The sequence below is a fragment of the Dama dama genome, chromosome 24, assembly GCF_033118175.1.
Source record: "Dama dama isolate Ldn47 chromosome 24, ASM3311817v1, whole genome shotgun sequence".
In the NCBI taxonomy this organism is placed as follows: domain Eukaryota; kingdom Metazoa; phylum Chordata; class Mammalia; order Artiodactyla; family Cervidae; genus Dama; species Dama dama.
The window spans coordinates 36,324,582-36,327,306 of NC_083704.1; positions in this window are offsets into that span (position 1 = coordinate 36,324,582).

A 2,725-nucleotide genomic window follows, 5' to 3' on the forward strand; every position below is an offset into this window, starting at 1 on the left:
GCCACCTGATGCGAAGAGCTGACTCATTCGAAAAGGCACTGATGCTGGGAAAGATTGAAGGTGGGAAGAGAAGAGGATGACAGAAGATGAGATGGTTGGATGGCATCACCGACTCAATGGACATGAGTTTGAGTAAGCTCCGGGAGTTGGTGAAGGACAGGGAAGCCTGGTATGCTACAGTCCATGGGGTCGCAAAGAGTCGGACATGACTCAGTGACTGAACTGAACTGAACTGAACCTTCCTGGCAGTGCTGCAGTCCATCGGGTGGCAGAGTCAGCCATGACTGGGTGACTGAACAACAGCAACAACAAACCTTCACCTGGCAATGAGGCAACAAAGGCCGCGTGCTAAGGGCTGTGCATGGCCACACTCTATTACACTGTGATATACTGCCTATTCATATTTGTTTTCCCACACTACTTGTAGAGACTTTATCAGACTCTCACATTCAAAAGAGGAAACCAATACTTCCAGTTTCACATCATATACTGAAAGAGCAGCAGAAGTATCAATTCAGTATCTTCTGACTTTAAGATTTTCCATTCTACCACAGCTGCTAGTATCATTTCCAGTTTCACATTTCTAGAAATCATGATAGAAAAAAGCTTAAATGAATCAACGGAACATGAGGAAACTTGGAGTCCTTATTTTCATGTAAATCATCTCAGAATGAAGGTCAAGACATAAAGATTCAATGACCTTAATTGTAAAAGAATTAGAAATTCCATTAGTAACTATCACAATTTAATAATGTTCATTTTTTGTAAGAATGGGTGATAGTTACAGGAAATTATAGCACCCTCTTAATTTCTAAGACTATTTTTTCAAGTGCATTTTCCTAGTTAAAGATTAGGTGACTTTTTCAGCTGCCAATAACAAAAAGGTTGAGAAAAAAAAATTGCTATTAAGAAGTTTCCTATCTTCAGACTGCTTCTAACAGGAATGCACAGTGGTAAGTTCCCTGTCCCTAGAGGAACAGGTAGAAACTAGACAAACTTGTCAAGGATGGGACAGAAGAGATTCACAATCTTTTAGGTTGACAGACTTTTTGAGAATGTCATGGACATTTTCCCCACGAAAACACAGAGATGTGCAAAATTCTGCATATGCTGGGGTAAGAGGCTTTGCTCTGCCATGTCTATATGGCAGGAAATCACTTGGTTTGTAATGAATTTCATAAGTGTGGGTATAGAAAACAATATGTTAACTGGGCAGGTTTTCCATGGGCTTTGGCTCATCTCCCTCCCTTCCCTCCCTCAACCTGGTCTCCAAATACCTATGGAAAAAGGCAGTTGCAATATGGCATATTTTGTATGGCCTACCAGATGATTTATTTATTATTTGTTCAACCAAGAGCTGTCATATAAAAAAATCAAATTTCTAGGTTCTGATGAATCAAATCAGAGGTTCAAGGTAACCATGGGCATTTCAAGAAAATACCAATTTGCTGAAGCTGAGTGAAGATCAAACCATGACTTTAGATGAGGCCATGCCAGTTTGCCACAGCCCTTATCACCATCTATTGTCATCCTCAGCCTTATTTACTAATTTATGTTTCTTATTTCATTATGCATTTCAGCTTGTGATCCCTGAAAGAGAAAAATCTTTTTTAGTCCAAAGTTTTCCAAACTGGCTCCCAAAGCAGCTGGCATGCTTCCGTTTAACCATAGTGTCTCTCAATAGAGATACACACAGTACTTAAGGGAGAGGAAAGAGTGAGCTTAGGGCAAAATCAAACATGGGAGCAGAGAAACCTTTGACAAAAGTCTAAGGAACAACCAAATAGACCCATTAATTTTCAGTCCATATGCCCATTTTCTCCTGATGACCAGAAAGAGATGGTCATCTCCTGATGACCACTTAGTAAGCTTTTAGAGACCAGAGACAAGGTGCAGTTCTTTCAACCAGAAGCTTTCTCTCCAAGCCCACGGACTACGAGCTTGAACTTGGAGCTGTTCATACAGAGACAGGAAAAGATTCTTCCTCCTTTGCTCAATTCACCTTGTGTAACAGAGCCCCCAGCTCACTTGTCAAGGAGAGAGGAAGGATCTGGAAAAGAGGTAGGGACGTGAAAAGGAGATGCTTCTCCAGGGGCATTTCCACTAAAATGCAAATTGAGATTCCCAGAAAAACTCCAGAGGCACCTACAGAAATGATTACAAATAGTCCTCCAATTTCATAGAACTTCCATGTCAGTGCATCAGACATTGATGATTTCAACAGAGTGTTTGGATGCCAGATTCAAGTGTTTTTACATCACGCGACGAGCAAACATCTGTGGCAGTTTCATGATGATTCAGTTACATTTCTCTGGATAGCAGTACATGGCCACTGATTTAAGAGGTGTTACTACACCATGACCAAGCAGGCTTTATCCCAGGAACGCAAGGATTCTTTAATATCCACAAATCAATCAATGTAATACACCACATTAACAAATTGAAAGATAAAAACCATATGATTATCTCAATAGATGCAGAGAAAGCCTTTGACAAAATTCAACACTCATTTATGATTAAAACTCTCCAAAAAGCAGGAATAGAAGGAACATACCTCAACATAATAAAAGCTATACATGACAAACCCACAGCAAGCATCACCCTCAATGGTGAAAAATTGAAAGCATTGCCCCTGAAATCAGGAACAAGACAAGGGGGCCCACTCTCACCACTACTATTCAACATAGTGTTGGAAGTTCTGGCCACAACAATCAGAGCAGAAAAA